General features: G+C 35.9%; 1 non-coding gene and 1 pseudogene across 1 annotated transcript; both read right to left on the bottom strand.

Moving 5' to 3' along the window:
- Positions 1 to 4,711: 4,711 nt before the first annotated feature.
- Positions 4,712 to 5,449, bottom strand: LOC120223712 (annotated as a pseudogene).
- A 1,370-nt stretch (positions 5,450 to 6,819) lies between these two features.
- LOC120223713 lies at positions 6,820 to 6,922 on the bottom strand. Its single transcript, XR_005526357.1, has one exon. It is a non-coding gene; the product is annotated as a U6 spliceosomal RNA (small nuclear RNA).
- Positions 6,923 to 15,258: the final 8,336 nt, after the last annotated feature.

The raw sequence follows: 15,258 nt of genomic DNA, 5'->3' as shown, positions 1-15,258 counted from the left end.
AAGTTCACCACTCAAGGAAATGATTGCCTTCCTCTAAGGGGGAAGGAAGCAGCTTCTGCTGAAATAATGAATTCATTGGAATTTAGGAATTCAAATTTAGCAGACTTGTCCATACATATTCCCCATCACAGATTTCAGAGACTTACTCTTGTCCTATCAGAGTCCTGACATTGACAAAAGAGATTTATTAATTATATCATAAAATCTAACTCCCTTGTGATTAGGTTCCACCTTGAGAATGCAGTTCCTGAAGAATTTTATAGAAGTTACTCACAGTATGCATATCACTTGGTGCCCAGTTATTAGAGGAATTAGCTGTTGAGTGACCTAACTGTCATTGTCCCATATAGTCCTAAGATGACAAGCACCACATATTAATGCCTTAGTTTCCACCTGTACCTCATCAAATCATCACTGTCTTGATGGGTAGCTCCTGGCTTCTGTTGAGATGGCCAATTTATAGCTTTATTAAATTTGGCCACATTTTCATGTTCTCTCCCAAACAAGCTCTTTTAGGCCTTTCAATATGGAGAGGCTAATAACTTCACAAATTTTAGGTTCTGCTTCTTTTTTATTAACAATCCCATCCTAAAATCATTTTTCCTGTCACATTTTACTATAAGCACTCAAGAGAAACCAGCTGTTCCTTCAACACTTTGCTTAGATATTGCCTTGGCCAAATACCTAATTAATTTAATCACTCTCAAGTTCCACCTTCCACAAGACACTAGGGCATGAACGCAGCTCAGTGGATCTCTTTGCCATATCATAACAAAGAATCACCTTTCTTCCAATTTCCAAAAACATGTTCCTCATTTCTGTCTGTCACCTCATCAGAATGGCCTATACCATCCATATTTCTATCAATACTCTGTTCACAACCACTTATAGGTATACTACAAGAAGATTGAGGTTTTCTCTATAGCTCTCCTTTTCTCCTTTTGCATTCTCACCAGAATTGCTTTTAATGGTGCATTCATAGAAATCTTGGCTTACTCTAGCATGTAACTCCAAAGTCTTCTAGCCTCCACCTATTACTAAGTCCTAAAACCACTTGCACATTTTTAGCTATAGGTTACAGCAGCACTCTTCTTCTCAAGACTAATATGTATATTTGTTGGGGTTTTACAGAGAAACAGAATCATTAGTATAGATAAAGAGATACAAGGGAAAATGTATTACAGGAGTTAACACATGAAATTATGGAGGCCCACCTATGAGCTAGAGAACCAGAAAAACTTTTGATATAATTCAGTTCAAGTCTGAGGGTATAAGAACCAGAAACTCCAATGTCCAAGGGTAGAAGAAGATGGATGTCCCAGCTCATGGCAAAAAAAAAAAAAAAAAAAAGAGAGAGAGAGAGAATTTGCCCTTCCTTCACATTTTTATTCAGTTCAGGCAGTCAGCAGATTGAATGATGCCACTTCATAGGTGGAAGGATTGTCATTAGTCTACTGATTCAAATGTTAATCTCTTCTAGAAACACAGTCACCAACACATCCAGAAATAATGTTTTACCAGCTATCTGGGCATTCTTTGGCCAAGTCACATAGAATTAACCATCACAATTGGTTAATTTAGTTAAAAAACAGAACTGAATGCTCTATACTACCATAAGTTTACCTTGCTTCGTTCACAACATTTTTAACATTATCAGATGCAAACACAGGCACACTGTTTCCCCTTTCCTCATTCAATTTCTGCCATTAGTCTTGATTTCAGCTTTGTTTTTCCATATCACTTTTTCTTAATGCTTTGCCTGGTAATGAGAACTAAACCTAAAAATGATTTGTCTATTCCTTTATAGAAAATGACTGAACTAGGAGTAGATCTCAAGCCACCTGAATCCCTACTCACAGTGTCATAATATTACCAATATTATTGGAAAGGTCATATTATTGGATAGGTCATGCTGACAAGTATGAATACCTGTTTCAACATAGATATAATGACTATGGCATTAGTAACCTAGTAAAAATGGGCTTTTTCACTTCATAATCTAGAATTAAGATATAGAATATGAACAGAGTATACAAATATAATAAAATATTATTATTATAAAGAATCAGGAAAATGCCTATTTTTCTGATTTTCCTGCTTCTAACGCAATAGAATATACATGTGCAAAGCAGGCAACCAGATGTTCCAAATAAATTTTGCCATCTTTTTATGATTATATATCCACACATTTGTATGTGTTTGTGTTTATTATACAGAATTTATTACTAAATTACTATTACTTATTTAGTACCTATGTGTTATCGTTGTCAAGTATTTATATAATCCTCATTTTCCTTTTTTTCCCTTTGACTCATGACTAAATTTAGAACCATAGCATTTGCTTATTGTTGAAGTACTGATCCAAGCAGAAGGTAATTGTATTCCCCAAAAGATAGATAAGAGAAAGACTGAAATAGCACTGAGGAAAAATTATGGCAGTATAGATTGTGTAGTGAGATCATCAGAAATGTCTACATGTTCTATAAGGACTATAGTCTTTGGTATCATGAGATAAAATATATACAGAAAATAAGAGAAATTTGTCCTGGGCAAAGGACTTTTTTAGCTTCTTGATCCATATAAGTTTGATGAACTCTGAATTCCTAGGGAAGAATTACAGTCATCCTGGGGGCAGAGAGATATCTACAAATGAAACCGAGAGATGCCTTATGTGATTTTAATACACTCTTCTCATTCAGTGCTCTTATACATACCCATTCCAAGGGATTAAGCAAGAAATATTTCTCTGGAAATGTGTGTTAATTCATTTTCCAAAATAAACAAAATAATTTAAATTATCAAGTACTTAAAATTTGAAGTAGAATTTGGGCAGAAACCTACATTCTTGTCTACAGTATTTTACTAGAAAATACAAACTAGATAAAAATATTTACAGTTATTTTACTAACTGTATCAAAGTCTAAAAAAAACCCATATTGTTGCACATATATATCTATGAGTGCTTCCATCTGTGCTCCCAGGTACTTCATTTCATAAATCTACCTTCCTTACCTCTATCTAACTATCTGAAACTGTTACATAGAATGGAATGAGTTATACTATCATACTTTCTAATATTCATAACTTAAACTTTGAAACAAAAGTTATTTGGGGCGTCTGGGTGGCTCAGTTGGTTGAACGCCCGGCTTCGGCTCAGGTCATGATCTCGCAGTTCGTGGGTTCAAACCCTGCATCGGGCTCTGTGCTGACAGCTAGCTCAGAGCCTGGAGCCTGTTTCAGATTCTGTATTTCCCTCTCTCTCTGACCCTTCCCTGCTCATGCTGTCTTTTTCTCTCTCTCAGAAATAAATAAAACATTAATTTTTTTAAAAAAATAAAACAAAAGTTATTTAGCAGAAAAATGAATTAAATATTTCTAACATTAAAGACAGTGCTAAATTTATCGTGAATTATGTCTAAATAAATGGTATATTTAAAGACAGAAGATGGCTTCTTTTCCAAAAAAAATTTTAGGTTTATTTATTGTGAGACAGAGGATGTGGACAAGAAGGATAGGGACACAGAAGAGAGAGAAAATCCCAAGCAGGCTCCATCCACCCTGTCAATGCAGAGCCCAATGTGGGGTTCAAACTGATGAAATGTGAGTACATGACCTGAGCCAAAAAAAAAAAAAAAAAAAGAGTTGGACATTTAGCCATCTGAGCCACTCGGGCACCCTGTAACATCAGATGGTTTCTGAACATTCCTATATAGTTGTTCTTAAATCTTAAACCCCATAACTTAACTCTTGGCTTTTCAAAAGACCCAGGTAATCTTCCTTGCCTTAATATTTTGGCTTGTACATTTATTTTTGGTGCTCATTTGAACTCCTCCATACCTATAACTGATTCCTGAGGGCTTGGGGAGGGGGGTGGGAATTACACTTAAAATAATATTACTTAGGGAAAATTAACAACTTTATAAAATTGATTCCAGTAACTCCCTTCTCTTTCTTTTATGGAGAAATCCAGAAAGAGGTTCCCACAAAGTTGCAAAATTTGACCAGTTTTTAAACTAATGACTTACCAAATTAATAATGTCAGAAAACTTTTAGGTGATAACTGAAGTACAGAGAACAAAGAATCTATATGCAACATCCCTATAGCAGTATCTGGTTTCTTGCTCTGGATCCAATCAGGAAAATATGGTACTCTTGGGAAATCCACTTTATCTACAGACTTGTAAAATTACATTGGGTAAATTTTTATTCCAAAGAAACTAAGACAGTTTATACATTGGCTAAGCCAAGAGCACTGCTTGGGGAATTTAACTATTTTGCTCAGACTCTCACTGGCCATCTGTTATTGAAGAGAAGTCTTTAGAGCCTGAATTATCCAGGCAGGCTAACGCTGTTGATAGAATAACTTGGCTAAGTACTGAGTTTTCCATGTCAATTTCTTAGACATACTATATAAGGAATGAAAAATATATATTTTTTAAATTTCTTGGTAGTAATACTGAATGTCTGTAAACTTATTCAGTCATAGTAGAACATCCAGGTTTCAAATGTGAGTGTGTGTGAAGATCTTGCTGTGATGGCTGAAGTTTGCTTCTTTTTAATAAAGAATGATTTATTTTTTCAGATTTTTTTTAGTCACTCAGAGTTTATAGTTTCATTTGGCCCAATAATATACCTCTGAGGACCCTACATGATCTTTCCGAAAATCACCAGAGATGTAAATTTGAAGTGTTCCAGGCCCCTCCATGGCCCCTTAGTTTCTGCCAGCAGGTCCAAAGTGAAAAATGAGAGCATCTCCACATGGATCTTTCCAGGTGGTCTGCTTCTCCAAGGTCTGTAGTACTGATTCAAATGACTGGGGCATTTCAGCACAGAAACCTCTGCACAATGCTGGTTGCATGACTGCACAGCAGGAGCTCTCTCGCTGGGCCATGTTATATGTAGAAGGCTTTAGGCTGTTCCCAGCACTTGGGATTTGGACACCAGGTCACCTAGCTTCTCCGTCGCTCTAATAGAGACCTTGTCATGCTGTGCAGCCTGATTTTGATCTCATCCAGCTCAGCCTGCACCTTAGTCATGAGGTCAGCTTCTCGGCAGTTCTTGTATCTACTTTGGTGGCCATCTAAGGGCTGCTTAGTGGATGGCAGCAAGAGATCCGACTGGCCACTCTATCCCATCCACCTGCTTGGAGATTGGTCTAGTACCTTCTCTAGCAAGGTAAAAGCCATCCGGGATGGAAATTCACTGTCCACAGTGACCACTCCTGCAAGAGGTGGTTTCACACGTGGACATGGCATAGATACTCTTGTTCTTGGGACAGAACCTCTGCTGCCTCACGCTGAGTGCTCCACAGTCATGGATTTGTGAGGGTCATGACTTCCTGAGGACTGGACCTCTGGAAGAAGCTGAAGGAGCACATGCCGCAGGCGGCTTGGAGCAGCACTGCCTTGGGCTTGCCTTTGTACAGGACACCGACATGGTACAGCTTCATGGTGCAGGGTCCTCCACCTCCCTTGTCTGGGGTGTTGGACCAGCGCCCCTGGGGACCGTGGCAGGCTGCCGACAAGTCTCACCTATTGAAAACACCCCCTGAAAAAATACTTATCAAGTAATTTAAGAAAATAAACATTTGGCACGGTGTGCCCTGAACTTCAAAATGCCTCAACAGAAAGCATTTTGGAGTAGATATACCTTTTTTTTTTTTATTATCTAATTTACTCTGCGAGGATCTAAAACGTCTAGCTCTTTTCCATGTGATGAAAAAGTGCTTAAGAAAATTTCCCACAAAAAGTAATGCTAATGGTGAATGTTAGAATTAGGTTAGGTAAACAACTTTTCTTTGTGAAAATCAAAAGAAGTAACAGGTTATCAAAAATTTTTTTTCAAATTATTGTATTATTTTCGTCAACAAATCTTTGATGAATAGTTAATTATAATGATATAAAACACTTAACATGTACTAAGAAAGGAATTTAAATGTCTCATCTACATAAAATCATTTAATTCCTGTAAAAATTATATTATTTTAAATAAGTCAGGAAAATACTTACTTTAATGATTTTTTTCTACTTCTAACAGGATAGAGTGAGCATACATGGGGACAGTAGGCCACTAGATGCTCCACAGAAATGCGTATTTGCCTCATTTTTCTGATTATATGCCAACATCTATCAGAGTGTTCAGGAAAATAGGTCTTTTTTTTTAGTAAATTAATCTGAATAAATAAATGAAAAGAACAAAAACAGAGGGATTTTAAATATTACTTTTAACTATACTTGAAAATACTGCTCTTCTCATTTTATTTGATGAAATGATTCTGTACAACTGCAAAGCCGCCATTGCCCATGTACACCAGGATTTTCCAGATGAAGGGACTGTCCTCCCACATTACCAAGAGGCAGTGGTGAGGGGAATAAATAGGAATATGAGGGTGAATGATGACAAATGAGTCTGATGATCTCACTTGTTATCATATCCAGTCACTGAAAATGTGCCAATTCTTGCACCTCAATGAAATTTTGTTTTCTTCCTAAATTCCGATAATGGCTTTATGTAGAGTTCTATAAAATGGTTCACCTAAATAGGAAAGTTTACAGCAATTTGAGTCAATATGCCAATGGAAAAAAAGTGACACAGGTGCTTTGATCTTTTTATTCCTTAGAAAATATCTAAGGATTTTAATGTCATTTAAAAAGTTTAAAGGCCATTTTTATGTAAAAAAGCATTTTCAGTAATAAGACCTCATATTTGTTTATAAATTTAAGCTCAGGATGATAAATTTGTAAAGCTTGAGATGTTATTTGATTAAAAGGATTTTTAAAATTTAGCTGATATAGTTCCAATACCCCTCTTCCTGTTCTTAAAACTGTGAAGCTCTTCACATATTTGGTGTCATCCTTGCACAGAGGCCATGCTAATCTTCTCTGTGTTTCAATTTTAGTATATGTGCTGCCAAAACAAGCACTCTCTCTTCCTTTTGTGACAATACATTCTTTTGTTTCTTTGAGATTTAAACTAATGGTGCCTGTTTGGAAAAATAACATGGAAGGAAGCCTAATGAACTTAAGGAAAATGTTGATTTTGGACAGGTGAAAGAATGAAATGGTCTGAAGTGCTTGTTATAAATGCATATGATAAATTAGTCTGCCAGATTTAATAATATGCTTTATCCCTTTCAATTAAAGCTATTGTGTGGAGATTCAAGTACCTTCAAAGACTGAATGTTATGTGGATAGATGGAAAAATGATACTATCATTGGATTCCATTCTCAGTAGCATTTTGTATTATTTCAGATGCTAAAAGCTTAACTATATTTTTATTTATAAATTATTTTTTAGGGTTTAAAACAGTGAATTTGTGGCAAAACATGTCAAGTTAACTTTTAAAATATGGGAAATATTTTATATATAAGGATGTCATTTGTTCTGCTCAATTTTATTAATTAAAAAAAACTTCTTAAATTGTTGTGCCAAAACACCAATGGGCTATTTGATTTTATCTTGAAAAAAAAAAATGAATGTATATAGATGGCACACATTCTTTTAGATGGTTGCATATTGAAAAACAAAGGTGAGAAAAAATAGTTCAACTTTGACCTCAATTTAGCAGTAAACAGGATAAACTAACTTTACTTAAGGTGATATACACAGATTAAGACCTATAATAAAACTATAGCATACATTTAATGGGATTATTCAAAAGCAAGTACTTAGAGAAAGCATGTCAAACATGAATATTATAGGGATATTTTAAAGGGACAAATTTGTGAAAACTCCCTAAATATAAACAGTTTTCCCAGCCTATAATTTCCATTTGTAACTACTAACATAAGAAACTGAAGTCTTACTTTATGTAATTGGCTTTCCCATGAAAACTAAGGAGTTTTGCCTTTATACTTGATTCAACAACAGGAACAAAAAAGTCCACTGTCCTAGGAAGTGACACACAAGAATCATTTACATATGGGGTCTCACCTAACTTCAAGATTATTCTATATGTGAAGTCTGCAATAAGATTCACACCGCAGACTATATTGCCCCACTTTTATCATCACACTTTTATACTTTAATAAGATGTTAGGTGTTCTTTCTCTCCTTTTTTAAAAAGTTTATTTATTTCTTTATTGAGAGAGATAGATAGATAGAGAGCGAGAGAGAGAGAGAGAGAGAGGACAGGAGGGTCAGAGAGAGAGGGAGAGAGACAGAATCCCAAGCAGGCTCCATGTTCTCAAGCTCACAAACTATGAGATCATGACCTGAACTGAAATCAAGAGTTGGATGCTTAAACAACTGAGCCACCCAGGTGCTCCTGTTCTTTTCTCCTTAACTGAAACACATTTTACTTGATAAAGACATGTATAAAAGTACGTGTGTGTGTGTGTGTGTGTGCTGATTGATCTTTTCATAATGTGCTGTTTTACATGTCGACGGCAATGTGTTGTTATAAACTGAGCCTCACACTCATGATAGCAAAGGACATAGCTAATGTTGATGACATTTGTCAAATTGTTACTGTGGGGATTTTCCTGTAGAATCATTCCATTATGGGTCAGAGAGGAGGCAGAGCAAGGCAGAAGCAGATGAATAGAAATACACTTGGGATACAAATCAGAGAGTACTTCATTTTAGGTGTGACCCACAGAGCCATGAAATAAGTATAATCTTCATTCTAAAGAAAAGGAAATTAAAGTTCAAGAAGATGAAGCCATTCATTAAAGTCCTAATGTAATATCAGAAGCAGGATTTTACTTCTTAACAACCAATTCTATTGAAAAGTAACCAAATATTCAAAGAAATGTAAAAACAGACAAAACCAACAACAAAATCCCCCTTCTTATTGGCATTGCTTCTCCATCCTACACATTTTCCATTTTTTCTTAATAGATGTCAACCAACAGGTTTTATTCCTGATATGTTGTCAATATAATCTCCTCCAACCACTGTTCAAAATTTAAAACTATACTAATTAGCAACAGCTTGAAACAAACCAAAATTTGGAATTATAGAAAGGGAGGGGATCATAGTTTCAAAAACAACAATTAAAGAAAAACCATCTGGAAGAGATAAAAGTGCTGAGGAGATAATCCAATAACTGTTTCTCAATAATTTGTATGCATAAACATCCAGAAGATAGAAAGATGAATATAGACACTGTAAAATAATTACTTTAGATATTCATTCTCTGGTTCTCTTAAAATTAGACTCTTCCTTATACTTTCATAAAGAAAATACATAAACATAAACTACAGTCAGATATAAACTTCAGAATCTCTGCTGAAAAGAAGTATGTGAATTAAGAAAAAATATAACAAAGTCATTTCAGATAACATGGATTTGATGGCAATAATTGAAGAATTTAACATGCTTATTGAGGGCGTGTTCCCTACCACTTCACTCTACAGCATTTCGGCACAGAAAGGATCTGGAGGCTTGCCACTTGAAAAAGGAAAGGTGGCAAACCTATAAATTACTCTTAATTACCAAAAATAGAATGCATAAAGTGACTTTCACACTCTTGAGAATAAAACACATCAAAAGTTACCATTAGACATCCTCTTGCAGCTATAATTCACTCACTTGATTTTACAGAGTTCTAAATGTGCTGATTTCCTTGGCCTACCTGTTTCTCTCTCCCTGCCACTCATTATCCCTATTATTCCTCTCCCATTGACTCTTCAATTGGCACATTTCCATACTCCCCATTATGCTTACAAATAATCTCATTAAAAGAGTACAGCTCACCAAAGAGCACTTGTTACATCAAGGGTAGATCTGACATTAGACTCACTTCTCCATGGGCAGTATTCAAGTGTTTTACTGGAAATATACCCTCACATCTGGTTGCTGCTCAGTGGTTAAGTACATAGCCACATTATTGAGATCAATTATTACCTTCCTGAGCTAGAAAACAGTTTACAACATGATGAGAGGGTGAAAAGAATAGTGCTCAGTGAAGCGATCATTGACTGAAATATCAAGTACCTCTTGTGTCAAAGTTCTAACAACGTATAATTTAATAGCAATAGTGTTTCAAGATCATATGCTGATTACCTAGGGGTATTTATTCAGCATAACATCAAAGACATGTGCAATTTTTGAGACTGCAGGGACAGGACCATAAAGGCCCAGTTAGGGGCATAATCAAGAAATAAAAAGATGACAAATACTCCATGATTAAATTTTCATTTTCCATTCTTGATTCTGTTTACTATTCCATTTTGATCAATGTTTTCCCCTCACACTTTTGAATATCAGAGGAAATGGGACATCGTTGTAAAATGATGATTTTAGTTTGAAATGAAGAACACACCCACCAAAAATCTTGGTCGAATAACAATAGCTAACTACCAAAGAAAAGGACACACACACCTCCTCATTCAAGTACCTCCTGCCAAGAGAAACAAGGCTTCCTGCCTGCTTAGATAATAGACTGGCACTATGCACATGCACTTCTGAAGAGTGGGGGGTGGTGAAGGGAAAGCAGCAAAGGCAGAGGGGCTGGTACTGATGATTCTTGATAGAAGGCGAACTGTACAAAAGGGTCAAGACAACAGCTGTTCACCCAACATAGGACCAAATTAGTGGCATAGCATATACCTTCATAGGACTGAGTTAGTGGCAGAAGATAAAATGCAAATTCTGGCAAACCAATTTTATTTTTGTCGCCATAGTACATTTGTAAAATTGCATTAAAGTAAATTTTGTCTCACAGCTGCCTGCTATCTATATTGAATTTGGTTTTCTTACTCAAGAACACAATTCACCTCTTGATTAAACCCTTACTTTTGAAGTCAAGTAACCTTTTTCACAGTCTGAATGTCATTTGAGCTTTAAAATACAATGATTTTCCTTTCCAGGAAGAAAAAGTGACATAGTGGTGAAACTACTCCAGCACTAAAATGTGCTACAAAAGCCAACATACTGAACTAAACTAGCAATCCCTTTCTCAATCACTTAAGTGGAGAGATAAATGATTCTTTTTCACAAACACATCTGCTTATCTTAAGGGGGTGTGGAAATTATATCACTACCGTAAGCAACATTTTAGATCATTCCTATGTATCATCAATCAGGGGATGCTAATTTATAGGCATCTTCTTTGCAGTAAATCAAATCAAATAATTTTCAGGGAAAACTTCGTAAAGTACAATTCTAAAAATTATTTGTAAAAAAATAATGTGAAGGTGAATCAGCAACTTTAAAAGAAGATTAAGTTCTTAGTTTCTGTGATCCATGAATAATTTTTAAATCAAAATTTCTTCTAAAATTTAAATAATATAAAATGCATTAAAAATAATACATATACTGGGGCACCTGGATGGCTCAGTCCTTTAAGATCTGACTTCGGCTCAGTCATGATCTCATGGTTTGTGGGTTACCGAGTTTTCTTTTTATAAAAAAATTTTAAATGTTTATTCATTTTTGAGAGGAAGAAAGAGACAGAGTCTTAGTAGGGGAGGGGCAGAGAGAAAAGGAGGCACAGAATCCAAAGCAGGCTCCAGGCTCTGAGCTGTCAGCATAGAGCGTGACACAGGGCTTCAACACACAAACCACAAGATCATGATCTAAGCTGAAGTCAGACGCTCAACTGACTGAGCCACCTAGGCTCCCCTACAGAGTTTTCAGTGTGCCTGATTTCCTTGGTCTACCTGTTTCTCTCTCTCTGTCACTCATTATCCTTTTATTCCTCTCCCATTGACTCTTCAATTGGCCCACATCTGGCTCTGTGCTGACAGCTAGGAGCCTGGAGCCTGCTTTGGAGTTTTGTGTCTCTCTCTGCCCCTTCCCTACTCACACTCTGTCTCTAAAAAATAAACATTGAAAACTTTTAAAAAATAGTAATGCAGTTATTGCATCTACATCTACTACTATAATATTAGTATATAATCATATATTACATCTAAATTGAATATACAAAAACTTTACAGAAAACGCACAAGGTCCAACAAGAGAAAATAACATTTTGATGAAACACAAGGATGTTCTCCTTTATTGTTTCCAAACTTTTCTAATTTTTAATAAGGGATATTTTTATAAGACCAATGGAAGTTTGAGTGTATTAATTAGTGACATTAATACTACTACTGGGCCGTTGTGTTTATCATTCCCTCTAAATACTGTTAGGATTTTCTCTAGTAATTACTTAGTAAACTGCAATAATTTTGGGCACATTTATGTTCTATAAGAAGACTTGCTGATTCTCTCCTCTGAGAAAACTCAGAATATGACAGGAAATTTCATGTGCAATTAAACAAACACTAGGGCAAATCTTAATGAACATAAACATTCATTGTGACCAATGTCCTTTAAAATTCTGACTCAAAATAATCCTGGAAACTGGTGAGGATGCCAAGAAAGGGGAACCCTCTTTCACTGCTGGTGGGAATGAAAACTGATACAACCACTCTGGAGAACAGTATGGAGTTTCCTCAAAAAACTAAAAATAGAACCACTCTATGATCCAGCAATAGCAGTACTGGTATTTTCCCAAAGGCTACAAAAACACAGATTTGAAGGAGTACATGCACTCAATGTTTATAGCAACACTGTCAACAGCAGCCAAACTATGGAGAAAGCCCAAATATCCATTGACTGATGAATGGATAAAAGGTGTGGTGAATATATTCAATGGAATATTACTTGGCCATCCAAAAAATGAAATCTTGGCATTTTCAATGATGTGGATAGAGCTAGAATGTATTATTCTAAGCAAAATAAGTCAATAAAAGAAAGACAAATGCTGTATGATTTCACTCATATGTGGAATTTAAGAAACAGATGAACATTTAGGAAGGGGAGGAAAAAGACAAGAGAGGGAAAAGAAACCATAAGAGACTCTTAACAAAAGAGAACAAACAAGAGTTGATGGAGGGCGGTGGGTAAGATGATGAGCTAGATGGGTGTTGGGTACTAAGGGGGGCAGTTGTTGCGATGAACACTGGGTGTTGTGTGCAATTGATGAATCACTGAATTCTACTCCTGAAACCAATATTCCACTGTATATTAACTAAAATTTAAATGAAAAAAATGGAAACTGAATAGTGAAACAGAGTTTTTTTCTTCTCTTAAGTCATTGCTTACATTTTAAAATTCATATTAACAAAATAATAAAGGTTTTGGTTGCTTCTAAGTCAAATACTGTAGTTATTTTATCCACATTGTATATTGCACCTGTAGCTATTTCTATAATAGCAAATATTTCTTTAAATAAAATTGTATTTTTATGGTTACTAAGTTAATAATCCCACAAAGTATTAGAATCAAGAGTCTGGTAGGTCCCAGAAATATTGAGTAATAACCCATCATGAGCACAATTAGGAAGCAGGGTGGCAAGCAGGTGCTACTGTGGTTTGTATACTACTCCACTGTACCTGGTGGGGGGTGGGCTGCATTTAACCTGAAATGCAGCCTGTGCCCTGGCCTGGCATGAAGCTGTGCCTTTTTATTTAAATTAGTTGCCTTTGCTTCTGTAGGCCATGAGTCTCTGGCTATCCCAGGAGCAGGGTGAAACTCTTGTACCAGAGGTAGCATACAAGGTCAGAGCAGCCCTGAAGAGGGAGGTGATAATGGAAGAAAATCGTATTGTGCAATCATGAGATACACCATGATTTCAACATGCAAAGACCATCAAAGTGGTTAATAATAAATACATTTGTGCTTGAATGTGTGTGTGTATTTAACATACTTTTATATAGACATACTGTGTGATTTCTTTTTTTATAATGTTCATTTATTTATTTCTGAGAGAGAGAGAGAGAAAGAGAGAGAGAGAGAGAAAGAGAACAGGGGAAAGGCAGAGCAAGAGGGAGACACAGAACCCAAAGCAGGCTCCAGGCTCTGAGCTGTCAGCACAGAACCCAATGTGGAGTGGAACTCATGAACTGCAAAATTATGACCCGAGTTGAAGTCTGACACACAACCAACTGAACCACCCAGGAACCCCTATTGTGTGATTTTTTTTTACTAGAATATAATTTCCTTGAGTTCAGGGAATATATCTGATTTATAATGGTAGCTTTTACAAATCCAAATTCAGATTTCAAAATAAAAATATTTATACATATGTATGTATAATACACATATGAATCATATCTGTAAACAAACATATTTAAGAATATGCATTACATATTTTCAAAATACTGTTATAAACCCACGATCTTTAATCTGTATAAAAAATCCAAATCCTTAGAATTACAGCAACTATTTTTATTTTGTTTGTATCTTGTTTGACATCTATGCAATATATACATATATAGTGATCTGATTATTTAAAGCTTTGCTTGAATTCTTAGCTATTACATTAGATAACAATGTTATCAGTTTTGATTATGCTTAAATCATGCAAACTATCTTTAAAAAGGGAGAAGCTGGGGCACCTGGGTGGCTCGGTCAGTTAAGCTTCCAACTTCAGCTCAGGTCATGATCTCATGGTTTGTAGGTCCAATCCCCGTGTCGGGCTCTGTGCTGACAGCTAGCTCAGAGCCTGGAGTCTGTTTCGGATTCTGTGTCTCCCTCTCTCTCTGACCCTCCTCTGCTTGCGCTGTCTCCCTCACTCACTCAGAAATAAATAAAACATTATTTTTATTTTAAAGGGAGAAACATTGGGGTGCCTGGGTGGTTCAGTTGGTTAAGCATCCGACTTCGGCTCAGGTCATGATCTCACAGTTTGTGAGTTCGAGCCCCACATCAAGCTTGGTAGCTTGGAGCTTGGAACCTGCTTTGGAGTCTGTATTCCCCCCACCCATCTTCCTCTCTCTTTCCCTCCCCCACTCACGCTCTGTGTCTCTCTCTCGCTCTCTCGAAAATAAACAAATATTAATTAAAAAAAAAAAAAAAAGGAGTGGGGCACCTGGATGGCTCAGTCAGTTAGGTATCTGACTTTGGCTGAGGTCATGATATCACTGTTTGTGAGTTCAAGTCCTGCATCCCCCTCTGCGCTGACAGCCTGATTCATATTCTGTGTCTCCCTCTCTCTCTCTGTCCTCCCTCCACTCATGTTCTGACTGTCTCTCTCAAAAATAAACATTAAGTAAATTGTTTTAAAGAGAGAATCATTAAAATATGGTTAGAAGAAGAACATAGTTTGAAATAGACAAATAATATCCCATTTTTAAATGATGTTTGATTTTTATTACATTTCTTTCAGATTATATTAGCCAACAGTGATTGCATATTGCCCATTTAAAAAAAAAGAATTTAAATTAACCTTGTCATTCCTATTCCAACTCACTTTTTGTTAGCTTCTTGGGTTCAGTTTTTCTTTTTTTTTTAATTGTTTTTTTTAGTTTGTTTATTTCAACT

The sequence above is a fragment of the Hyaena hyaena genome, unplaced genomic scaffold (assembly GCF_003009895.1).
Source record: "Hyaena hyaena isolate Hyena2069 unplaced genomic scaffold, ASM300989v1 scaffold_1036, whole genome shotgun sequence".
Classification (NCBI taxonomy): Eukaryota; Metazoa; Chordata; class Mammalia; order Carnivora; family Hyaenidae; genus Hyaena; species Hyaena hyaena.
This window is presented reverse-complemented; position numbering and strand designations above follow the sequence as displayed.